The sequence below is a fragment of the Geotrypetes seraphini genome, chromosome 2, assembly GCF_902459505.1.
Source record: "Geotrypetes seraphini chromosome 2, aGeoSer1.1, whole genome shotgun sequence".
Classification (NCBI taxonomy): Eukaryota; Metazoa; Chordata; class Amphibia; order Gymnophiona; family Dermophiidae; genus Geotrypetes; species Geotrypetes seraphini.
The window spans coordinates 515749523-515776078 of NC_047085.1; the positions used below are offsets into that span (position 1 = coordinate 515749523).

Sequence of the window (26556 nt, forward strand, 5' to 3'; positions counted from 1 at the left end):
ATCTCCCTCTGAAATCACCCCCACAGCAACTGAAGCACTAAACACGATGGAACAATGGACCTCAGAGTTCAAATTGAAGCTCAATCCGGATAAAACTAAACTCTTTATAGCCTCGCCACACGCACATAAAACGACAAAATCACTACACATAAACAATCTCAATTACCCCATTCAACCAACGATGAAGATCCTAGGAGTAGTACTAGACCAAGGTCTAACCATGAAAGACCATATAGACTCCCTAATAAAAAGAGAGTTTTTCACTCTCTGGAAACTTAGGTCCATCAAGGCGTACTTCCATACTTCAGCTTTCATAATTCTAGTACAATCCATAATACTAAGCCATCTGGATTACTGCAACATCACCCACCTGACAATCACCCAGAAGCAAATGCATAGACTACAACTGATACAAAATACAGCAGTCAGGATGATTTTCGGGCTGAAGAAGTCCGACCACATAACCCCTTCCTACAAACTCCTACACTGGCTGCCGATGGGGGCACGCACGAAGTTCAAGCTAGGATGTCTCTGCTTCAAGGTATTAAATGGACTAGCCCCCAAATACATTACAGACCTCTTCTCATTCCCAACCAACAGACATGAAAGAAAAACACACCTGAAATTTGTCTCCCCTCCGGCCAGAGGGTGCAAATATAAGAAATACCATCAACAACTGCTATCGTACCAAGCAGCCACATGGGGTAAAGAATTAGAAAAACTAATTGCACACACAAACAACTATGGAGAATTTAGGAAACACCTAAAAACCTACCTGTTCTTAAAATACCTAGATAACGAACCAGGACATCAACCCTCGTAACACCATCACAAACCTGATCTTGTAAACTGCTAACCCTAACCCCTAATCACCAACTACGATCACTCCATTCAATTCATGGAATATTTCTACTTCTCTGTAAGCAGCATGGCACTTCTTGGCCTTGCAGCCCACAAACTGTTGTTACTACTATTAATGTTGATACTATCAGATGTACACAGCAATACTCCTTAATTCGTTGTATGTACAGCTTCTATTTATTGTATTTACAGTTTCCCTTTATTGTAAAGCGCCTAGAAGTCGCAAGATTGTTGGCGGTATATAAGAATAAAGTTATTATTATTATTACCCCACTTGTGGTGCAGAAAGCTTTTCTTTAGCCAGGGGAAGGGTTAAAACCTTTTTGTAAAGACTGTAGCTTTTTCGGAAGTACTGCCTACATATGGAAAAGGAGAGGGAAGAGTAGGAAATAGTGAGATCTTCAATAGGTGGCTCAGAGCCTGGTGTCATCACGAAGGCTTTAGGTACAGAGGAGGATGAGGAAATAATGGAAAAACAAGAGACTATATTGTAATGACAGGTAAAAGGATCCTTGCTGAGAAATTCAGGCCATGGGTTTCTAGACGTTTAAACTAGAAGGTGGGGGTGGCATAAGCAGGACACTAACGGTGGCCACCCCCAGCAAAGACAAGATAGCAACGTACACAACGATATTAGTGATACCCTTCTTAGCAAGGCAACTGGCAGTGAGACTAAAAAAAAAATGAAATTGCCCCAGAAAAGTAGCTGGAAAGCAAAGACCACAAACGCTCGCAATCTAGGCAGCCAGCAACCCAGGGAATTTAAAGAAAGCAAAGGCAAAGTCCCAATCCCTTCCGATAGTTCACCCCAAGGAGCAAGACCTGATTCAGTTTTAGAATCACTCTTTGGCGATAGAGATGACATGTTTGGGTCACAAGAGGAGCAGAGCAGCAATCACTAGGAAATGGTCCATCATACAAGCATCAGTAGCAGCGCTGACCATCCCAGCACGATCCAGGTAGTGGTGGAGTCAGGTCAGACCCTGAAATGATGCGGATGTGCAGTGGCGACATTCAGTGCTGTTAACCGCATAGCTAACTGGGCAAGTAAGACCAGTCCTGTGTCCAGTTAGCTATTTGGGAACCAGATTTTTAATGCCGGGGCCCAGCTATGGCCCAGTGTTAACTGTCTGGGACTAATGTAGTTCTAAGTTATCAGCTGTATAGAAAATGTTAATTGCCCTAGCTGAATATTGATCCATAACAATTCAACAATTAACCCTTTCTTTGGCATTGTTGCTCTCGTTCAACATCAAGTTATGTAAAAAAAACTTTGCTCCATCTGCCAATTAAACGGTTAATACAAGCAGGAGTAAAATTAATTACTTAATAAAAGCTTTATCAAGGATTTTATATTGTATCTAAGAATGCACATAATACAAATGAGAAACATTCTACATCTTTATATTATGATACAAAACCATTTTTTTAAAATCATCAAACAGGTTTAAACTGTCTTCAGAGGATCCATGAGAGTGAGAGGCCATTCACATGTCCAGAATGTGGCAAAAGCTTTACTCAGCAATCACATTTAATAACGCACAGGAGGATTCATACTGGAGAGAAACCATATACCTGTTCAGAATGTGGTAAAAACTTTTGTGTGCAGGCAGCTTTAAAAATGCACGAGAGCATGCATACTGGAGAGAGACCATATACATGTTCAGAATGTGGGACAAGCTTTAATCGCCAAACACATTTAAAACTCCACAAGATGAGTCATACTGGAGAGATACCACATACCTGTTCAGAATGTGGGAAAAGCTTTACTCAGCAATCATATTTAATAATGCACAGGAGCAGTCATACCGGAGAGAAACATTATGCTTGTTCAGAATGTGGTAAAAGATACAGTCGTCTTTCAACTTTAAAAATGCACAAGAGGATTCATACTGGAGAGATACAATATGCCTGTTCAGAATGTGGGAAAATATATAGTCGTCTTTCAACTTTAAAAATACACAAAATGATTCATATTAGAGAGAAACCATATACCTGTTCTGAATGTGGTAGAAGCTTTAATAAGCAATCACATTTAAATGTTCACAAGAGGATTCATACTGGAGAGAAACCATATACCTGTTCAGAATGTGGTAAAAGCTTTATGCAGCATTCACATTTAAAAAAACATGAGAGGATTCATACTGGAGAGAAACCATATACCTGTTTAGAATGTGGTAGAAGCTTTATGCAGCATTCACATTTAAAAAAACATGAGAGGATTCATACTGGAGAGAAACCATATACCTGTTCAGAATGTGGGAAAAGCTTTACACAACAATCAAGTTTAAATGTTCACAAGACGATTCATACTGGAAAGAAACCATATACCTGTTTAGAATGCGGTAAAAGATTCAGTCATCTTTCAAGTTTAAAAAGGCACAAAATGATTCATATTAGAGAGAAACCATATATCTGTTCAGAATGTGGGAAAAGCTTTACACAACAATCAAGTTTAAATGTTCACAAGACGATTCATACTGGAAAGAAACTATATACCTGTTCAGAATGTGATAAAAGCTTTATGCAGCATTCAGATTTAAAAAAACATGAGAGGATTCATACTGGAGAGAAACCATATACCTGTTCAGAATGTGGTAAAAGCTTTATGCAGCATTCACATTTAAAAAAACATGAGAGGATTCATACTGGAGAGAAACCATATACCTGTTTAGAATGTGGTAGAAGCTTTATGCAGCATTCACATTTAAAAAAACATGAGAGGATTCATACAGGAGAGAAACCCTATACCTGTTCAGAATGTGGTAAAAGCTTTACTCGGCAGTCAAATTTAAATGTGCACAAGAGGCTTCATACTGGAGTAAAACCATATACCTGTTCTGAATGTGATAGAAGCTTTACTCAGCAGTCAGCTTTAAAACTACACAAAATGAGTCATACTGGAGAGAAACCCTATACCTGTTCAGAATGTGGTAAAAGCTTTACTCGGCAGTCAAATTTAAATGTGCACAAGAAGCTTCATACTTGAGTAAAACCATATACTGTTCAGAATGTGGTAAAAACCTAAATGAAAATCACATTAAAGAGATACAAGAAGATTCATACAGGAGGTATAGATAAAAGGTGTATATGAATATCCAGGAGTGGCGGAAAGAGCAACTATCAAGCAGAGATTTCTGAGAGAAAATATTGGCATTTCCTGCTCTTTTATATAGCTTTGGTATGTTTGACTTTTAGTGTATGTCTAGACTGTATTTTCTTAGATGTGAAGAGGGGATGAGCCTCATAGAAATAGATTTTAGACAGTGCTCACTGCTGAATATAGACCTTTAACAGTTCAGCAATTCAAACTGGAAAACAATTATGTATAAAAGCTGTGATTATCTAAGAATACACAAAATAACTCATGAGAGAGAGAAATATTGTACAGCTTTATAATGACTTCAGAGGATCCACGAGAGTGCGAAGCCATTTACATGTCCAGAATGTGGTAAAAGCTTTAATCCCCAATCAAATTTAAAACAGCATAATTGGGGGCACTAGAGAACCCAAGCAGCATGGAGGCTTGAGACATGAGCTCCCGCCAATGATTCCGCTAATTGAAATTTACTCTCAATAATTCCCTACAACATTGCGTTTATCAAAGCTTGAACTACTACTACTATTAATTATTTATATAGCGCTACCAGACATACGCAGCACTGTACAGAGCACAAAGAGTAAGAAAACAGTCCCTTTCAAAATAGTTTACTCACTATATGGCAACTCCTCCAGCCCCTTAACTATTTTAGTCGCTCTTCTCTGGACCCTTTCGAGTAGTACTGTCTCCTTCTTCATGTATGGCGACCAGTGCTAGATGCAGTACTCCAGGTGAGGGCGCACCATGGCCATCTACAGCAGCATGATAACCTTATCTGATCTTTTGTGATCCCCATCATAATCATTTCGCGCATTCTGTTTGCCCTTTTCACTGCCGCCGTCACACATTGCATGGACAGCTTCATTGACTTGTTGATCAGAACTCCCAAGTCTCTTTCCTGGGTGGTCTTTCCAAGTACTGCCCCGGACATCCTGTATTTGTGCATGAGATTTTTGTTACTGACATGCATCACTTCACACTTATCAAACATTGAGCCTCATTTGCCATGTCGATGCCCATTTCTCGAGCTTGATTATATCACTTTTTAGATCTTCGCAATCCCCCTGTATCTTCACTACTATGAATAACTTTGTATCTTCCGCAAATTTAATCACCTCACTCGTCATACCAATATCTTGATCATTATCCTATGATACTGTGATATTTGGTATGGATATGAGAGCAAAAACTCAGACTTCTGCGAATAACAATAAATTATTACTAATAATGACAGGGGTTGCCATTCAACAAATCACATATAATTGGAAAGCCTGGAGGAGATTAAATTATAACTTTTGGTGGAATTCTTTATGCCATATCTATAAAATGGAAAGATTTACTGCGTTACAAAAGGGATAATTTAAGAAATTTTAGGATGTATGGAAATCATTAACAAAATATTGTCAGCATTAAATAAAATTATTTCCCTTATGTTTATTAGTTTATGAGGTAGGGAAGGGGGATTTTTTATTGTTTATTATTACATATATCATACAATAATGGAGTATATGGTTGGGGGGGATGGGCGAGGGATAGGGATAAGAATATATGTAATATATCAATGATTGTTAATAAGTGATATATTTATTGTTATTGTGAATGAAAATATTAACACTTAATGTAATTTGTGAAAATGAATAAAGAATTATTTAAAAAAAAAGAGATTTTTGTTACTGACATGCATCACTTCACACTTATCCACATTGAGCCTCATTTGCCATGTCGATGCCCATTTCTCGAGCTTGATTATGTGACTTTTTAGATCTTCGCAATCCCCCTGTGTCTTCACTACTATGAATAACTTTGTATCTTCCGCAAATTTAATCACCTCACTCGTCATACCAATGTCTAGATAATTTTTAAAGATGTTGAAGAGCAGAGATCCAAGCACTGAACCCTGTGGCACCCCACTGGTGATGCTCTTCCAGTACGAGTATTGTCCATTTACCCCCACTCTCTGTTTCCTATGTTCTAGCCAGTTTTTAATCCACGTGAGTATTTCACCCTCAATTTTCCGAAGTAGTTGTTCATGTGGAACTTTGTTGAACGCCTTCTGAAAATCCAGATATACAGTGTCGACCGGGTCGCCCTTGTTTATCTGCCTGTTTACTCCCTCGAAATAGTGCAGCACGGTCGTCAAACAAAATCTGCCTTTTCTGAAACCGTGCTGGCTGGTTCTCATCAGACCGTGTTCGTCAAGGTGATCAATGATCTGGTCCTTTATCAGCACCTCTACCATCTTTCCCAGTACTGAGGTCAGACTCACCGGTCTGTAGTTTCCCAGATCTTCCCTCAAACCATTTTTGAAGATCGGCATAACATTTGCCACCTTCCAGTCTTCTGGAATCTTTCCCGATTTGATCGACAGATTGGCTATTAGTTGAAGCAGTTAAACTATAGTCCCTTTCAGTTTCTTGATGACTCTCAAATGGATGCCATCCAGTCCCGGGGATTTATCGCTCTTAAGCCTATCGATCTGCCTGCATACCTCTTCTAGACTGACCGTCAACCCTGTCAGTTTCCCGTCTTCATTTCCAGTATATAGCCTGATGGGTTCTGATATGCTGTGTATATCCTCTTTGATAAATACAGACGCAAAAAATGTGTTCAGTTTGTCGGCGATTTCTTTATCCTCCTTTAGCACTCCCTTTATTCCATGGTCATCCAACGGTTCCACCGCTTCCTTCGCGGGTCTTTTCCCCTTAATATATCGAAAGAACAGCTTCAAGTTTTTTGCCTACTTGGCTATTTTTTCTTCGTAGTCTCTTTTGGCCCCTTTTACCACATTATGGCACCTGCGTTGATGTTGGGGCTTGACGGACAAACTCGGGTAATTCCAGGCATGGGGACAGCGAGATAAAAGGAACGAAGTCTGGAATTGGCAGTGGAGGAGAAGGGTGACTTATCTGAGGAACGGAGTTCTCTGGGAGGTGTATAAGGAGAGATATTGAAGGGCTGCAGAATGAACACACTTGTAGGTCAGCAAAAAGATCTTGAACTGTATGCGATGGCAGATAAGGAGCCAGTGAAGTGACTGACTTAAGGAGAGGGACGACCTGAGCGCAGCGAGGTTAGCAAAAGGTGAGTCACGCAGCAGAGTTTTGCACAGATTGTAAGGGAAAGAGGCGACACTGAGGGATACCAGTTAGGAGTAGATTGCAGTAATCTAAGTGTGAAGTTACGAGAGCTTGGACAAGGGTCCGGGTAGGGTGCTCAGAAAGGTAGGGGCGAATTTTGGCGATATTGAAGAGATAGAAGCGACAGGTCTTAGCAGCTTGTTGGATATACATAGAAAATGAGAGGTCAGAACCGAAGATTACTCCAAGGTTGTGAGCAGAGGAGACTGGAACAATGACAGTATTATTTTTAGAGATGGAAAAAGGAGGAGGAGGAGCAGAGGGTTTAGGAGGAAAGAGGAGCATCTCAGTCTTGGACATATTTAGTTTCAGATGACAGCAGGACATCCAGGCAGCAATGTCAGCCAAACAAACAGAGACTCTTTCTTGGACTTTAGGTGAAATTTCAGGTGTAGAGAGGTAGATCTGGGAGTCATCAGCATAAAGGTGATATTGGAAGCCATGGGAGGAGATCAGGACACCGAGGGAAGAGGTGTAGAGAGAGAAGAGAAGAGATCCTAAGACACAACCCTGGGGTACATCAACTGCTAGCGGGGTAGCAGCAGAAGAGGACCCAGGAACACATACACTAAAGGTGCGTTGAGAAAGGTAGGAGGAAACCAGGAGAGGACAGAATCACGGAATCCAAACAAGGACAGAATATCAAGGAGTAAGCTGTGATTTACAGCAGTGTTCTTCAACCTTTTTACACCTATGGAACGGCCGAAATAACATAATTATTTTGTGGACCGGCAAACTAATAAGACTGAAATTTATTTTTTAAAACCCCATTGCCGTCCCGTCCCCGCAAGCTCGGTCCCGTTAACCATCTGATCTCATCTGCACAAGCCTCAAATAGTTATGATTTTATATTGAACATATTTTATTAAAGTATAAAAAGAAACAATATTCTGTACAATTGTCATTTTATAAATATAAATAATACAGGGCAAGGATCAACAAAACCCCTGTCTCCCCTCCCCTTCACATATATCCCCTCTACTATCAAGAAAACTGAATAAGCCAAATTATTACAGAATGCTATACAAATATCATGCTAACAGAATACCGCAGTCACACTTGGCAGGAATGCTGTTAGGGGGAATGCAACTAGGGCAACTGCCTCCTGGTCAGAGAGAGCCCTAAGCCAGTTGGAAGCTAAAGACGCACTGCCTGGGCTTTGCACTCCCCAGTTATTTCTAACATAAGCTCTAGCAGGATACATATTTTAAATCTGATATATTCTAATCACCAGATAGAAATAAAATTATTTTTTTCTACCTTTGTCATCTCTGGTTTCTGCTTTCATCGTCTTTTCACTCTCTTCCATCCAGCGTCTGCCCTCTGTCTCTTCAATCCAGCATCTGCCTCTTCCATCCACTCTCTGCCCTCTACCCCTCTCCCTCCCATATGGTATCTGCGTTCTTTCTATGCCCCTCTCTCCTACACCAGATCTAGCATCTTTGTCCCTCTTTCCTTATTTTTCATCTGACCCCCTTCCCAGCATCAATCTCTCTCTACCTTGTCATTCCTCTGTATTTCCCCTTTCCCTCATCTGATCTCTCCATCCATCCTGACTCCTTCCCCTCCTCTAATCTCCCTGCCAGCTGTTTCCTTCCAATGTTCCTCCTCCCCTGTCCAGCAGTACCTTCTCACTTTCTTCCTCCCCATATCCAACAGTAATTATGTCCCTTCCCTTTCCCTTCTCCCCTGTCAGCAGTATCCCCTTCCCCTCCCTTGTCCAGGAGTACCCCTTCTCCCTTCTCTCTCCAGCAAATGTTTCCTCTATGTAGGCTAGCGGCAGCTCTGTGTGCTTTTAACTTCGGCACACAGCTGCCCCTAAGCAGTATTTTAGCGCGGTTTCATGAGGCAGCCTCGGGGCCTTTGGTAGGCTGGCGCTCTTCGATGATGTGATGTGGGCCGGCCTACCAAAGGCCCCGAGGCTGCCTCATGAAACTGTGCTAAAATACCTCTTATGGGCAGCAGCCACTTATGGGCAGCTTTTCTGGGGGTACGGAAACATATGCAGCAGGAGTCGGTGGTGGCAGGCAGGAGTGCCGGCATTGCGACGGCAACAGGAAGTTGCACGTCAGCTAATGCTGGCACCTTTTGCTGCGGCGGGTTCCTGCGGACCAGCAAGATTATTTTGCCGACCGGCGGTTGAAGAACTGTGATTTACAGTATCAAAGGTAACAGACGGTTGAAGAAGGAAAAGGATAGATCTGGCAATGAACAAGTCAACTATATTCATATCACAATTTAAAAGAATTGATTATTAATTTAAATAGTGCTCAGACCCACAACCTTAGTGTTCTAGTGTAGAAACACACAACACCAGTTGCCATCAGACCATCATGGCACTATTAATGTCTGTACCACTATATAACAATCCAACATCCGTGTACTATAAAATAAACTTCTCTGATGGTCACTTAATAAGCAGCTGGTGTCATAAAGTGTTTGTGCAAATACTAATAAGTAATAACTTCTGGAAGCCAAAAATTACAAATATCTTCCCTTCTACTCGAGTGTCGCCTCGTGCTTCCTCAGCCATCTGCGCAATGTGTGGCAGCAGCAAAAAGGGCAAACAGAATGCTGGGAATGATTAAGAAGGGGATCACAAACAGGTTGGAGAGGGTTGTCATGCCGCTGTACCGGGCCATGGTGCGCCCTCACCTGGAGTACAGCATCCAGCACTGGTCGCCATACATGAAGAAGGACTACTTGAAAGGTTCCAGAGAACAGCGACTAAAATGGTAAAGGGGCTGGAGGAGTTGCCGTACAGTGAGAGATTAGAGAAACTGGGCCTCTTCTCCCTTGAAAACAGGAGACTGAGAGGGGACATGATTGAAACATTCAAGATAATGCAGGGAATAAACTTAGTAGATAGAGACAGGTTGTTCACCCTCTCCAAGGTAGGGAGAACGAGAGGCACTCTCAAATTGAAAGGGGATAGATTCTGTACGAATGTAAGAAAGTTCTTTTTCACTCAGAGAGTGGTGGAAAACTGGAACGCTCTTCTGGAGTCTGTCATAGGGGAAAACACCCTCCAGGGATTCAAGACAAAGTTAGACAAGTTCTTGCTGAACCAGAATGTACACAGGTAAGGCTAGTATCAGTTAGGGCACTGATCTTTGAACTAAGGGCTGGCACTAGAGCGGACTTCTTGGCACGATGGACCACTGGTCTGACCCAGATAGTGGTAGAGAATAGGAACGCTCTTCCGGAGTCTGTCATAGGGGAAATCACCCTCCAGGGATTCAAGACAAAGTTAGACAAGTTCTTGCTGAACCAGAATGTACACAGGTAAGGCTAGTATCAGTTAGGGCACTGATCTTTGAACTAAGGGCTGCCACTAGAGCGGACTTCTTGGCACGATGGACCACTGGTCTGACCCAGCAGCGGCAATTCTTATGTTCTTATGCCCCCACCATTCTGGAAATCAGTTCCTGAAAGGCTTTGCTTAACACAAGACTATCTCTGCTTAAGGAAGCAGGTGAAAGCTTGGCTCTTCAACCAGGCTTATAATGGAGGAAGTCACTAACGTGCTAGTCACACACACAAGGAGTGACACTTGGCTCCACCTACTAGAGCAGGACATGTTTATCCACGCCTTCCCTAGATGAGATCATTTTCAAGCGCCAGTCTGAGTTCATGTGCAACTTAATTCTAATTAGTCCCTTATTTTCTAACCTCTCTTACTCACTGGTAGAGTTGCTGCCTCTGCACCCAGAGGTTGTGCGATCAAATTCCAGTGCTGCTCCTGGGCAAGTCACTGAATCCTCCAGAGCCCACCGCTTTGAATGCCAAAGCCACAAAAAGGCAGTATACACAGTGGTGTGGTGCAGGGGGTGCAGTCTGCCCTGGACAGCACCCCTCCTCTCTCTGCTCACCCCTCCTCTCCTTGCCACACGTGCCCCTTGCCTTTTTGGCTCTCTGATGTCATTTTCGAGGCCCACGCCTAGGAAGTGATATGAAAGGGAGCTGACACCGACGTAGACAACATGCTGTACACGCCAGAGGTGGAAAAGGGAAGGGAGGCACATGCACGGAGGGGGGAGGACACCACCCCCGGGCAATGCTCATCCTTACTACTTCACTGAGTATACAAGACCCCATTCCCTTTCCCTCTCTGTAGACCTGGGAGGTATATCTTGGTTGATTTTTCCTTACAACCGAGCTATTGCCTCAAGATAAGAACCTGTATAGAATGTGTAAATTGCTTTGATTGATTGTAACCACAAGTTCCATCTCCTTTCCTTTTGGATTGAAGGAGTAGCTTAGTGGTTACTGGAGTGGCCTGAGAACCTGGGGAACTGGGTTCATTCCCCAGGCAACTCCTTGTGACTTGGGGGGGGAGTGACTGGAGCTGAAGAAAAGGGAGAGAGATGTTGGACCTGCAGGGAGAGGAAAGAGAAGATGCTGAACCAAGGGGATGAGCTACTGAAGCCAGCAAAGGGAGGGAGAAAAGACACTATTCGGTAATAATGTGGCTTGTTCAGTTTTCTCAGTGGAGGGGGTATTGGTGAGAGAGGGCTGGGGCTCACCGGTTGAGCTGCTGCCTCTACAGCCAGTGCTGCTTCCTGTGACCCTGGGCAAGTCACTTAATCCTCATGGCCCCATTCCCTTGTTGATCCTTGTTATAAAGTGACAATTGTACAGAATAGAATCTTTTTAAAATTTAATAAAATAAGTTCAATATAAAATCATAACTATTCAAGGATCAGACAGTTTCCAGGGACAGGGACACATTTTCCCCCACATCATTCTCTAACTCTAACAACCTCCCAGTTTTGGTTCTCCCTGTGCAGGATCCCTTGTTGGCGGGAATCTCCTCCCTCAGGATTAGAAAGGAATTGGGGAGGAGCCGAGAAGGCTGGTGATGTCATAAGGGAGGGGGCAGAGCTTTACAACGTAGGCTCTGCCCCTTCTAGTGCTGATTGGTCAGAAAGGTTCCTGGGGCGGGAAGAGGAGGCAGAAAGGAGGAGGAGTTTCAGCTCCATCTGGTGCTCATTACTTAGAATTTCTCTGGGAGCTGAACTTTCTGCTTAACAAAGGAGAGTCGTCCATCTTGTGCTGGAGCCTCAAGTGCCCAGTTTCTTCCAACCTGGTCTAGAGGAAGAGCCCCAAATGTCCAAAGCCCAGAGGGAAATAGCTGCAGGAGCTTCTGCTCAGGTAGGAGCTCCCCCTCCCCCACCCCCACTTTTCCTGGCAGGGGGAGGAGCAAGATGGGGGGAGGGGACTTGGAATGACACAGGAATAAAAAATATGCAGATGGGGCGATCGGAGGGGTTGCTGCCTGCACGGATCGCTGTTGTGCGATCTGTAGATGGTCTGCGCATGCCCGTCTGAGACGCAACCTTTTTTTTTTTAACTTAAAACTTTTTTTTGTTAGTTTTTAGCCCTGCAAACCTGTGGTTTTAACACGCTTTAAACAGGGCGGGAAAGGGCAGGAGAACGGCGATGCAGCAGGAGAGATTCGGGGAAGATCGAGGCAGAGCAGGGCGGCATGAGGGCAAGCAGCAGGAGAGATTGCAGGGCAGACAGCAGGGCTTCCAGTCAGTCGCTTCATCAGGTGATCGGCCAGCCCAGTCGGATCAGAAATTTGGTGTTGTGAATCGCGTCCCAGCCTACTTTGCATGTGTTTCACCTCATTCGCCTATCGCAGGAGAGGTAAGTGAATGAAGCCGGAGGGAAATTTGATAGTAAAGGGGTCCCAAACCAATCGGTACACGATCGGTTTGCTTTGTGAATCTTAGTTTGGAGCTGGGGCAATGGAGGATGAAGGAGCAGCCCTTGGCTTCCATTCAGCCTCTCCTCATCTCATGGTCCAACACTCATTCATTCAAATGTGATTCTGTCCCTTATTCAACTTCTAAGTGAGTTTCAGATAAAATATAATGGGAATAAAACCACCAGTAACAACGTATCTAATGTAGAACATATGGGACTAAAGTAAAGGAAGATGGGGAGGAAATGCAATTAATATAGGAGAGACCAAAGGCTGCATTTTGACTGGTAGGAACTAGAGGAAGATTGAAATGTCAAATGGCAGATTCCTATGGGGAGAAAAGTCAGATTGCTGAATTGGCTTCGTGGGAGCCCTGAATGGAGAATGCAAATGATCACTCTGCTTCAAATGGAGCCCCCTCAGATCAGGGATCGGACTTCTTTAAGAAAACTTTGACCCCACGGGTACAGAGTTGTCTTTTGAACATGTAACTTGTATTGTTTTTGCCATAATAAAAAGATTATTCTCATAAATGGCTCTTAAGAAGGCCTTTGAAGCCGTCTAGATATTCCAAAGCTCAGGGGCAACTGCTGAAAAGAGATTTTGTTGCAGAGAGGAAATGGTAAGTAATCTGCGATCTGAAGATCTGAGATAGAGAATGTCACGGGGAAAAAATCTGTCCCCGTCACCGCCCCGTCCCCAGCTCACTGTCCCCTTCACCGCCCCGTCACCGCCATTCTCTTCACCGCCCCGTCACCGCCATCCCCTTCACCACCCCGTCACCGTCCCCGCCGCATCCATATAAGCCTCAGTACTGCGAAACACCATGAAGACAGAAGAGAGTCCTGCCACTACTACTAGTGCCCTGAGAATCTGTTTCAGTGCCTCTGCCCTGTAGTAAAAACCGAACATAAAATAAATCAATTAACTTGTCCTCCCTTTCAATGACGTGTCCCCCATGTTCACCTATAGCTCGAATCAGGTCAATTGTGCACACTAAAAATGCAGGAGGATCTGGAACGTGAGCGCAGGCAGGCAGTGATACAAAAACAGCAGACACCCGACCGATTGCAGTGTTACGCCATCTCCCTCCCTCCACCTCACCGTAGATATAGAGTATGCCGGCTTTCTTTTTCGCCCAGCCACACGCGCGGCTGCCCATTTGTTCAATATTCTCCTCTGACACAACCGGAAACAGGAAGTTGCAGAAGAGGAGAAGATTGATCAACTCGAGCAACTGCGTATGCGTGGCTTTTTGAACGCGTGTGGCTGGGCGAAAAACTCTACATCTAAGGTGAGGTGGAGGGAGGGAGATGGCAGAATGCTGCGATCGGGTGGATGGAGACCGCGCGATCCTTGATTGTCTCACTGCGGAGACAAGTCCATTCACCGCTCCAAGGGGCGGTGAATGGCCTTGTCCCCATCCCCGCAGAGACCAGTATTTTTTCTTCCCCATTTCGGCGGGTTACCCGCGGCTACTCGCGGCTAGCCGCGGGTAACAACCACCATGTCATTCTCTAATCTGAGACGGGACATTTTTCAATCAATTGAAGAGATTTAGTTTGCATTATTTTAAAAGTTAGTCATGAAATTTTATATGAAATCCTATGTTATTACATTTTACATTTAATCACTTGGCAACACATCCATGCTCCATATGTACGCCTCCCCCAACTTATGTGTATCATTTTATACAATAATGGCAGAAGGCATTGAGGGTGTTCCTGGTTTGTGTTTCAGATTCAGGTGAAGTTTGAGGACATCGCTGTCTCTTTCTCCCAGGAGGAATGGGAATATTTAGATGAAGGGCAGAAGGAGCTTTACAGGGAGGTGATGAAGGAGAATTATGAGACTCTGATCTCCCTAGGTAAGGACTAAAATAGTCAACTAATAGAAGACATTTTTCTGTACTTCCTTTGCTCCAGAAGCTTCCAAGTGTGATCAGGATCTCTCTGTATTAACCTCTATCTTAAGCTGACAGCATGATCATAAGATTATTTTGTGTGTCTTACAAGTTTTTTCCCTTTTGAAATCAGAGACAGATTATTTTCTGTTTCTTGAAGAAGAGCTAAAATACAGGGTCGGAGTAGCCCAAATGGTCAGAATCTGGCTGCAGAAGATTATATTGTACCTGGAAGCAGTCTTTGGGACCAGCGGAAATTAAGGTGCTGTGGTCATCGATCTATAACATTGTCTGACACTGAACTGCTCCAAGAGCTGCAGAATTGTCTCCAGGATCACCATGTGATAAGAGGAATACACAAAATCCTCACCAACTTCTCTTTCTATGTATTAGAGCAGGGGCTCTCAAATTGTGTGCCACGAGAGATTCCAGAATTTTACTTTATTTTTTAAAATTCCCTTCATAAATAAACACTAGAATAAATGAGTTGTACTTCGCGTATACATCAGGTCAGGCCCTTAAAAACTGTCTCCGTCTTCCCCAAGATCAGTCTTAGTTTCTCCTCTTTTCAGCTTTTATCTTGCTTTTCTTCCACATATCTTGGAATGAAGCTTCAGAATAATTTGACTCTTGCATAACAGCAATCTTTGAAGAATTTACAATATTCTCTAGAGAAAAACATTGAGACGATTATCTGGTCACTGTGATAGGATCAAAATATAATATGAGCCAAAATGATAAACCCATCCAGTTTTGAATATCGGACACCTACAGGAAGAAACTTCATAGATTACTGTGTTTATAGAAACATGATGGCAGATAAGGCCAAATGGCCCATCCAGTCTGCCCATTCACAGCATCCACTATCTCCTCCTCTCCTTAAAAGATGCCACATTCCTGCCCACACTTTTTTTTGTCTGGTTTCACAGTAGGCAAACAGATGACTTGGCTACAAAGCATATTTCTTAGAAAGAGAATACATTTCCACCACTGTCACTCAGACTGGAATTGGCATTAAGCCAAATAGATTCCTATCAAACCCCAGAGCCAAGAATAAATATAAGGGAATCACAACTCTTATGGAGGTGAGTAGGCAGGAGCTGGTCGTGTCTCACTTAGGCTCTCTGCCTACTTTTACATTTTTAAACATTTGTAGAGCAGGTTTTTAACTGGTATCTAAAAATCATATACAAAGAGGCCATTTTAAGCTTTTGATGGTATGTCAAGCTGTATCTGCTGTACACTACCTTGGGTGAATCTCTTCATAAAGACGATTAATACATCCCAATAAATAAATAAAATTCATCATAGCTGATCCTTTGAACCTGCTGCATATTTTTCTTTAAATAAAAGAGAAGTATAACTGAGTTTTCATGTTTATTCCTAGAAACAGGCTCTGTAAGGATACGTCCTGATCTGTTATCGTGGATTAAACAAGAGGGAGAGCCAAATATCCAGAATCCCCAGGAATCAGGAGAGAGAGAAGTTAGACATTCAGACACGGGTGAGTAACAAATATTCTGCTGAATGATATGGGCTATAGTAATAATAATGCTATACAGAATAAGAGGAGGTATTACGGAGTACTGGTGAGCAATAACTACAGTATATGGAGGTCTTAGAGTACAGCTGAGTAATAATAACTATAGAGAGTAAAACCAATGACTTATCTGTACGGAAAGCAGTATGGCCCAAATTCTGTAAGTAGCGCCTTAAGTTGGAGGCGACCATCTAGATAAGTGCCTAACTTAATTATATAACAAGACCAATTAAGGGTTTTAATTGACACTAATTGAATGCTAGGCACCTATCAAGAAAAAACGATTCTGTAACATGGTGCCTTCAAAAAATTAGGCACTATGCATGTTAGGCGTGGGCGTGGTTTCGTGTTAGACGCCTTCGTTCAGAATCGCTGCTCTTAAGCGTGCGTTGACGCTCATATGGCCACCTAACTTTTAGTCATGCCTAGGGCTGGCCTATCAACGTGATTCATTATAAGGATATATTTTCTTTTTCCCCCTCAATATTTCTTGTTTAAGGTCATAAATTTTGTGTTTCTCTATTCCGCATTTCTAGATATAGCTATATATTTTAACAACTTTTCTTTTGGAGTTCTTTATAAGGAGTTTTACATACCTGCAGGTTTTTCTACTGATCTGTCCCCTAGAGCACATGTTGGATTGTACATGGAGACTTCAGCTTTGGCTTAAGGTTATGAATTCAGCAAATGAAGTGTGAATAATCTGTTGCATGATACACCCCGTTCCCAACTCTCAGGAAAAGAGTATCAAAGACAACATTTAGGTTTGCTGTTCAACAGAGAAAATGGCCAGTTTGGGTTGCATCATCACGACATCGTCAGTATGCACCCAGGTGGAACAGACACAGCACTGAAGCAATGCTGGGCATAGAAAATGACACAGGTATGGGAACAAGGCCATTCACCGCCCCATGGAGCGGTGAATGACCCTGTCTCCGCATTTAAAAGAGGGAACACGCGCAAGATATTTTTCACCCCTTGCAATTTTGCGGTCCAGCAGCCCCCTTCCTCCCTCACGATAACCGTGGTCCACCCATCGCCCTCTCTTCCGCTCACCTTCGCTGGCGATTTTCATTGTCTCCGAGCAGCCCGAGCCTTTCTCAAGTCACGTGCAGCTGCCTGAAACTTGTCCTTTGAGGCAACTGGAAACAGGAAGTTCTGTCAGAGGAGAAGTTTCAGGCAGCCACACGAGACTTGAGAAAAAGTTTTGGGTTGCTCGCAGACAATGAAAATCGCCAGCGAAGGTGAGGGGAAGGGAGGCAGGTAGGGGGCTGCTGGACTACGGAAAGGGTACTGAAGGGAAGTGGAGAGAGAGGGGGAGGGATGAGAGGAACAGACATTGAAGGAAAGTGGGGAGGGGAGAGAGTGGAACAGACGCTGAAGAAGTGGGGAGGAGAGAAGGGAACACGCTAGAAGTAAATGGGGAGGGAGGAGCAGACGCTACATGTTAGTTGGTAGGAGAGAGAGGGGACAAGACGTGGAAGGAAAGTTTGGAGGGGAGAGAGTGGAACACATACTAGATGGAAGGAGGGGATAAAGGAAAAAGGGCACTTGCTGGATTGGGGAAACAGATACCAGATCTGAGGAGAGAGATGCTAAAAACCATCTGAGGGAGGGAAGGAAAGATGGGAGGGAAGAAGGCAGAGATGCCATACTATGGGGGGAATGGAGGGAAGAAGATGGGTGCCAGACCAATGGGGAGGTGGAGGGAGAAATGGAAAGGAGAGGCATAGTAACAGAGTAGATGCCATATGGAAGAGGCAGAGAGAAGGCAGACAGTGAATGGAAGGAAGAGAATAATGAGACGATGAGGAAAGCAGAAACCAGATAACAAATGTAGAAAAAAAATTTATATATTTTTTTTTTGCTTTAGGATAAAGTAAGAACATAAGCATTGCCTCCGCCGGGTCAGACCAGGGGTCCATCGCGCCCGGCAGTCCGCTCCCGCGGCGGCCCTCCAGGTCCATGACCTGAAAATGTTCCCTACCTAACCTAAAAAGTCCATATCCTATTTGCTCAGTGTCCTGTGAGGTAAACCTCTATCTGTACCCCGTTATTCCCTTCGCTTCCAGGAAGTCATCCAGTCCCTTTTTGAACCCCAGAATTGTACTCTGGCTTATCACCTCTCTGGGAAGCGCGTTCCAGGTGTCTACCACCCGTTGAGTGAAGAACTTTCTTGCATTTGTTTTGAATCTGTCTCCTCTCAGTTTTTCTGAGTGACCTCTTGTTTTAGTTGCCCCTGCTAGTTTAAAGAATCTGTCCCTCTCCACCTTCTCTATGCCTTTCATGATTTTATAAGTCTGTATCATGTCCCCTCTCAGTCTCCGCTTTTCCAGGGTAAAGAGCCCCAGCCTGTCTAACCGTTCGGCATATGAGAGTTTCTCCATACCCTTTATCATCCTCGTTGCTCTTCTCTGGACCCTCTCGAGTATTGCCATGTCCTTCTTGAGGTATGGCGACCAGTATTGGACGCAGTATTCCAGATGTGGGCGCTCGATACAGTGGCAGGATAACTTCCTTCGTTCTGGTAGTGATACCCTTTTTGATAATGCCCAGCATTCTGCTCGCTTTTTTTGAGGCCGCTGCACATTGCGCCTCCGGCTTCATTGTGTTATCCACCAATACCCCCAGATCTTTTTCTTGGCTGCCTTCCCCGAGTACCCTCCCTCCCATCGTATAGCTGTACCTGGAGTTCCCCTTCCCTATGTGCAAGACCTTACATTTCTCCACATTGAAGCTCATCTGCCATTTTTTTGCCCACTCACTCAGTTTGTTCAGGTCGCTCTGCAGGTCTTTGCATTCCTCAACAGTTCTGACCGTTCTGGAGAGTTTTGTGTCATCCGCGAACTTGATAACTTCGCACTTTGTCCCCGTTTCTAGATCATTAATAAATATATTGAACAACAGTGGTCCCAGCACTGACCCCTGCGGAACACCACTTGTGACCCCTATCCAGTCAGAGTAGTGCCCCTTTACTCCTACCCTCTGCTTCCTGTCCGCCAGCCAATTTTTGATCCATCTGTGCACGTCCCCTTCCACCCCGTGACTCCACAGTTTCTTCAGTAGGCGTTCGTGGGGCACCTTGTCGAAGGCTTTTTGGAAATCTAGATATACGATGTCTACGGGGTCACCTTGGTCCAATTGTTTACTTATCCCCTCAAAGAAATGCAGTAGATTCGTCTGGCATGATCGGCCTTTACAGAAACCATGCTGGCTTGATCTCATCAGATTATTTTTTTCTATATGCTCATTGATACCTTCCCTGATCAGTGATTCGGCCATCTTCCCCGGAACAGAGGTTAAGCTCACCGGTCTGTAGTTTCCCGGGTCACCTCTCGATCCTTTCTTGAAGATCGGTGTAACATTCGCTATCTTCCAGTCCTCCGGGATTACCCCTGTTCTCAAGGACAGGTTGCAAATATGCCGCAGTAACTCTGCTGTTTCATCTCTGAGCTCTTTCAGTATTCTCGGGTGGATCCCGTCTGGGCCCGGAGCTTTGTCAGTTTTTAATCTATCTATCTGCCTGAGAACGTCTTCGAGGCTTACCTCCATGCATGATAATTTCCCCTCTTGATCTCCCCTGAAGATTTTTTCTGGTTCTGGCACACTAGATGTGTCTTCTATTGTAAAGACCGACGAGAAGAACTCGTTTAGCCTACCGGCCACCTCTTTTTCCTCTTTCACCACTCCCTTCCGGTCACCCTCATCCAGGGGTCCCACCTCCTCCCTCGCTGGCTGTTTCCCTTTCACATATCGGAAAAATGGTTTGAAATTTCTTGCTTCGTTGGCCAGTCTCTCCTCATACTCTTTCTTGGCTTTCCTGACTACTCGGTGACATTGTTTTTGATACTGCCTGTGCTCTCTCCAATTTCCTTCGGTTTTGTCTTTTTTCCACTTCCGAAATGATTTTTTCTTGTCTCCTATCACTTTCTTTACTTCACTGGTTATCCATGCAGGGTCCTTCGTCTGATTCTTTTTGGATCCTTTCCTAAATCTTGGTATATATAGGTTTTGCGCCTTGTTTACTGTGTCCTTGAATAGGGACCAGGCTTGCTCCACAGTCCATGTTTCCTTGGAGCTGTTTCTGAGCTTCTTCCTCACCATTTGTCTCATGGCATCATAGTTCCCTTTCTTGAAGTTAAACGTTGTTGCCTTGGTTCTCTTTCCCTTAGGTAATCCTATTTGCACTTTGAACTGAATCATGTTGTGGTCACTGGTTCCTAGTGGTCCCACGACCTCCACTCCCTTTGCGGGTCCTTTCAGCCCATTGAGGATCAGATCCAGAATCGCTGATCCTCTCGTTGGTGCCTCGACAAGTTGTTCCATGAAGCTGTCCTGAACAGCTTCCAGGAACTCCGTTTCCCTTGCACATTTTGAATTTCCAAGACACCAGTCTATCCCAGGGTAGTTGAAATCTCCCATAACTATGGTGTTTGGGTTTTTGCATTCCCTTCTCAGCTCGGCTATCATTTCTGTATCCTCGGCTTCGGTTTGCCCAGGTGGACGGTAGAACAGTCCCATCTTTATCTCGGATCCATTGCTTCCTGGTACTTTGACCCACAATGATTCCAGTTGGGCATTTGTTCCTGCTGTGTCCAGAGTGGATGAGTGAATGGTGTCCCTTATGTATAGTGCTATTCCTCCTCCTTTCTGGTAAGTCCTGTCTTTTCGGTAGAGTTTGTATCCTGGCAGTACTATGTCCCATTTGTTTTCCTCGTTCCACCAAGTTTCCGTGATCCCTATGATGTCTAGTCTCTCGTTATTGGCCATGACTTCTAGTTCCCCCATTTTGTTCTTCAGGCTCCTTGCATTAGTATACATGCAGTTTAAGTCCTGGCATTTTCCCTTCCTCGCTATTTTCCCTTGCATTCCATTCTTCATTCTGTCCCCTTCCTGACCTGTCAACTCCTGAGTATTGCCTCTTATGTCTTCTCTTTGTGGTAGATTCCTATCGAATTCCCCTTTTGTCGTGTTCCTATTGTCCTCCTCTTGTTCCTTCTCATTATCCAGTCCCATTTTGACTTCCCCTTGTAGTATGTTCATCCTGTCCCCCTCTCGCTTCGTCTGACTCCCTTGAATGTTCATAGTCAGTTGCTTGCCACTTGTGTCTTCCCCGCAATCTTCCCCCTCAGTACCTTCACTGGATACTGTTTCCCGAACCGTCGATACCAGGTCGACTGTCGGCTTTCCCCTTCTACTTAGTTTAAAGCTTGGTCTATCGCTCTTCTGACGTTATTTGCTAGTTGTCTAGTTCCCGCCTTGCTCAGGTGTAGACCATCCTTCTTGAAAAGCTTGTTCTTTCCCCAGAATGTTGTCCAGTTCCTTATGAAAAGAAAACCCTCTTCCTCACACCATCTTCTCATCCATGCATTAATTGATTGTAGCTCCGTCTGCCTCTTCGTTTCTGCCCTCGGCACTGGCAGGATCTCTGAGAAGGCTATCCTCTGGGTCCTCATTTTCAGTTTCCTTCCTAAGATCTTGAACTGTTCAGTCAGTGCATTCTTGCTGTAGTCTCTCCTGGTGACATCATTCGTTCCGACGTGGACTATCACTGCTGTCTCTTCCGTCTCTGCCCCCACCAGGATTCTTTCAATCTTGTCAACGATGTCCTCTCTCCCTCCTGCTATGTGACTGTCGACGTGCCTCAGGATTGAGTCTCCCACCAGGATTGCAGATTTCCCTTCTTTCAGCCTACGTTTCGGTCGCAGGTCTGTGTCCTTGGTGTTCTTCTTTTCTTCCAGTAAGGTTCCTCCGTGGGTATCCTCTACCTTGATGTCAGAAGTTTCTTGTCTTCTGCTCTGTGTGTCTTCATCATTTCCGTGCACCTGTTCTTCCACTTTCCTGTAGGCATCCTCGATGAACTTCTCGAGCTCCCTGACTTGCTCCTCGATGCACCCCTCTCTCATGGGGTCTTCGGCTGTCTGGAAGTAGTATATTAGTTGTTGATAAATATTTATAAAGAAAGCCCTGCCAGTTGAAGATCTCTTCCTCTAGTTCGGCATCCATAACTTTGATTTATAAAATGACAATTGTACTGAATATTGTTTCTTTTTATACATTAAGAACATAAGAAGTTGCCTCCGCTGAGGCAGACCAGAGGTCCATCTCGCCCAGCGGTCCGCTCCCATGGCGGCCCATCAGGCCTATTGCCTGAGCAGTGGTCCCTGACTATTTCTATACTACCTCTACTCCTATCTGTACCCTCAATCCCTTTGTCCATGTATCCACCACCCTCTGGGTGAAAAAAAACTTCCTAGCGTTTGTTCTAAACCTGTCCCCTTTCAATTAATAAAATAAGTTTAGTATAAAACTATTCGAGGCTTGTGCGGTTAAGATCAGATGGTTTGCAGGGATGGAGTGGTGACAGGGACTGAGCTCGCAGGGATGGGGACAAATTTTTTCCCTGTTTCATTCTCTAGTTGGGCACAAAGGCCTTAATTCTGTAAAGTGCGCCTAACTTTAGGCGTGCTTTAGACGTCCTTATGGCACATGTGCCAATCAGCGTTACTTAGGCATCGGATAGATGTCTCTAAAGCGCTGAGCATGTTTTAGGTGCGCCTTCCTGAACCCCTCATATAGACGTCCCTACGATGTTATATATATAAAAATGAGTTTTTTACTGATTTGTTATCATTATTTTAGGACAGTAAGCTTTAACATAATAAACCCAAAGTATACCATCATTAAAAGGATAATAAAAACACAGTATACCATATTTAAAAGAATATTTATAATAGATTAGTTTCAGTGGGAGTTGATCTGGGAACATCAGTGTGCATATTGAAAAAATGTGACATGCTTACAAGCTAACCTTCACTCTAATCCGTTGTGCTAGACAATGAGCCATAAAATAGTAAAATTCTGATTGGATTATACTGCTCCTTATAGGTAGTGAATGGCAGTTAATTCTGCTAGGATACAGAACAAAGTAGATCTCACTGCCCTTGTTATATCCTTTTTCTTCATGATTTAAGAATTGTATACTTCAACAGTATAAAAACAAAAAAGTGCAAAGTATGCCATGTTTAAAAGGATAAGATTACATTTTGACTGAGAGGTAACGAATGGGAGTTGAACTTGAAACATCAGCATAGAAGGGGGGAAGCTTCACTCCTGTGCTACACAGAAACTTGTATAGCAATGGTATAATTAGCTCCTATAAGAAGTGTAAAGTAGAGGAATTTGAGCACCATATAGGCTTCAGATAGATGTGGTTTAAGCTCCAGAAAGACTTAAGCAGAATACATGCTATTTAGGCAGCCTAGGTCATCCAGTCAGCTTTCTCTGGGCAGCCCACAGTCGTTATTTGAGAGAGGTTTTTAGAAGCAATTCCTTGCTCTAAATAACACTCTCTTTCTCATGACACATTGCTACAATCAGCTCATTCTTCAAAGCAAAGAGAAAGCCCATCACTTCAATTGGCCAAGCTTAAAAACAGAATAAAACAGAACAGACCTGAATGTGGCTTCTAGTTCATTGCAAATGGAGGTATGCAGCTGCACTATGATGACCTCATTGTGACCTCATCATGGTGCACCTGCAAGGTAGAATGCCACAAGTAAAAGACGGGCTAGGAGTTGAACTCACAAACTTAAGATCAGCATAGCGCTTTTATTCATTGATCTACACCACCTTCCACTCCAGTTTCTCTGATTCTCTTGTCATATCATAGCTTTGTGATCTGCTAAGGTAAAATCTGCTTAGCTATCATATCACAGTCAGTTGAGACAAAAGACTGGTAGCTCAATGGCTTAAAGCACTGCTTTCATTGTCCCAAAAGCCAAAATCTCAAGTATGGTTTGATAAATGTGACATGGAGTCAAATACTACTGTCTTTATCAAATGCAAGCTCAACTTTTGTAATGTATTGTTTCTAGTATTGCTAATGTTGTGCTGTTTGAGATGAAAATTAGATGTGATTGATCTGTAGCTTGTCATTTTTATTAAAATGAGTATTGTGTCAGCTGAAGGACATGAGGGAGTCGAACCCAGATCAGGCTCACCCCCCAACCTTCATGCTAATCGCTGTGCTACAGAATCAGCCATAAAATCATAGCAATTTTGGTTGGATTATACTGTTCTGTTTAAGCGTCGTTTGGGCTATAGCATCGGCATGCTTGCGGCTCTCTAACGGAGCCCCTGAACCATGCCGAAACGGCTGCAGTTCGGCATATCTTAAGCTGTCAGGGTAGGAAACCTCTCCCCTGACTGAAAGAAGCCATCAAGTTAAGGCACCTCATTGCACCTTATTCATCCTCTCAAGCTCTCATCTAATCTCATTTTCTCAAATATTATGCTGGTTGCAGGCTGCCAGCTACCCTGTTTGCCCCACCATCCCCCCTTTGCAGCCTGGGCCTCATGGAACACTAGATAAGACAAAGGTCAATGTGACCCAGTAGCTGAAGTGGTGCTTACTAATGCCCAGCTGCTACTCAGTATAAATAAGCATAAGATGAAAAATGGTATAAGATTTTTATTGCACAGTTCAGGAAAGAAGCATGCAAGTATAATATCAGGCAATTGCAGTTCGATGAGATGGATGACAGGTATGCAGAGTAAGCTACTCCTAGGTCCAAGTTGTTATTGTGGTAGAATCCCAGAATCTGCTCCTGGTAGGAGAAGGCAGGCTGAAGAAAAAGGAAGATGTATTAAGACAAATTAGGAGTTGATTGGTGAGCTTTAGGCTGTCTTTTTCAAAGGTGCGCTAAATCCACGCATGTGCTAACTACTAACGCGTGCATAGGATAACATGCATGTGTTAACCTTTAGCACGCGCTATCCTATGCACGCGTTAGTAGTTAGCGCATGCGTGGATTTATCGCACCTTTATAAAGTTTCAAGTTTAATGGTTCTTTTGATTAATCGCTTAATCATAATTCTAAGCGATGAACAATTGACTGTTTTCTCAGAAAATCTTCTATAACTACACCCTTCTGAAGAAAAAACAAGTGTGAAACATGTTAATATTGTAAAAATGTAGATAATTAATCACAAGGGCAAAGAAAGGTTGCAGTACATCATTCTCACCTATTCTTTCTGTTTTGGTATTTGAGCTTTGGCCAGGTGCAAGCTATTGTGTTGAACCCAGTTTGAACAGACCTGCTCTTGCCTCTGGGAAACACAAGGGGAGTCATTTGCCACTCTGAGAACCTGAAATCAGGAGAAAAGCAGGAAAAAGTAAAGACTTATGTGGCAAAAATAACAAACAGAAGTCTTGGCAGAATATGTTACACTACAGTCTCAGAATAACAGCTAGAATGAACAGAAGCAAAAAACACCGTTCCTTTTTTATAATGACTCTACAAAGAATTACCTTTAGCTGTATGAGGAAAAGCACTGCTTCCATCTTCCCAATATCATAGGTTCCACATATTCATGTAACTTGCGTATCCATTTTGCTGGCACCAAAGTTTCAAACAGCATGGGGGTTTTTTCAGCCCACACTCCTGGAACCCATTTTATCATTAGTAATTCTGACACCTGCTAATGACCCTGTGGAATGGAGAGAATTGTGGCAGATATCAGGGGGAGAAAAAGTTAATGGAGAATCACCATAAGCAATAACACAGAATGGGAGTCCAAAAAAAGAAATCAGTTCTGCCTGAACTTTTATCTAATAAAGACACCTAAGTAGCTAGCAATATATCATTCTTACCTAGATTTGTTCCTGGAAACATGAAAAAGGTTAGACAAACATCAAAATTGCAAATTACTATAGCTGCTAATGGTCCTGTGAAATACAGAGTTGTGGCAGATATAGGAATGAAAAGGTTAAAAGATAATCCAGAAAAGTAAAGTCTCAGAAATCAGCATAACCAATAACACAGAATAGGAGTCGACCTGGCAGCTGGGCTTCAACGCTAAGAAATGCAAGATCATGCACCTCGGCAGCAGAAATCCGTGCAGAACTTACACCTTGAATAGTGAGACCTTAGCTAGAACTTCAACAGAACAAGACTTGGGAGTGATCATCAGCGCAGACATGAACACTGCTGATCATGTGGAGAAGGCTTCATCTAAGGCAAGACAGTTGTTAGGTTACATCCGCAGGAGTTTTGTCAGCCGGAAGCCTGAAGTCATAATGCCATTATACAGAACCATGGTGAGACCTCATTTGGAATACTGTGTGCAATTCTGGAGGCCACACTACCGAAAAGATGTGCTGAGAGTAGAGTCGGTGCAACGGATGGCCACCAGGATGGTCTCAGGGCTCAAGGATCTATCGTACGAGGAAAGGCTGAAAAATTTGCGGCTGTACTCACTCGAGGAACGTAGGGAGAGAGGAGACATGATCGAGACTTTTAA

The 26556-nt window shown here is 43.5% G+C and overlaps 1 long non-coding RNA gene and 1 pseudogene across 1 annotated transcript; one reads left to right on the top strand and one right to left on the bottom strand.

The window, feature by feature from the left end:
- Positions 1–26556, top strand: part of LOC117355007 — a 136831-nt pseudogene that overhangs the window by 23795 nt on the left and 86480 nt on the right.
- LOC117354642 lies at positions 24766–25794 on the bottom strand. The gene is made up of 3 exons (XR_004538222.1): positions 25565–25794; positions 25279–25401; positions 24766–24878 (listed from the first exon to the last, which is right to left on the bottom strand). It is a non-coding gene; the product is annotated as an uncharacterized LOC117354642 (long non-coding RNA).